Source organism: Penaeus monodon, chromosome 20 (assembly GCF_015228065.2).
Source record: "Penaeus monodon isolate SGIC_2016 chromosome 20, NSTDA_Pmon_1, whole genome shotgun sequence".
Taxonomy (NCBI): Eukaryota; Metazoa; Arthropoda; class Malacostraca; order Decapoda; family Penaeidae; genus Penaeus; species Penaeus monodon.
In genome coordinates, this window is record NC_051405.1 from 16,576,818 (window position 1) to 16,577,214 (window position 397).

Sequence of the window (397 nt, forward strand, 5' to 3'; positions counted from 1 at the left end):
ACTAGCTTAAAGTGACTTAAACAACTTCATAGGAAACTTAAAAAAAGGAACAAAAAAATACAAACAGTATGTCATATGATCAAGAAGTATATTTCTTGAAGTATATCCTTTTACACAAACTGTATGCTTATCTCATATACAGACACAACAAAAGTTTCAGTTTGGCAGAGTGTTTTCCCTATTAAGGAGGTAGTTTCTGCTCCACCCAGTCTCTGCTACTCCTACCTTGACATCACCCGGCATATGTTATTCCTCATATCAAGTTACCCATAGGGTCCACGTTTTAGCTCCCTAGAGTCACAGGGGACTGAAAGCATAGGGAACTAACACACGCACATACAGTGACTTTTATTTATAATATAAGTGTGTATAAATGCATCTATTTCCTTACATACTT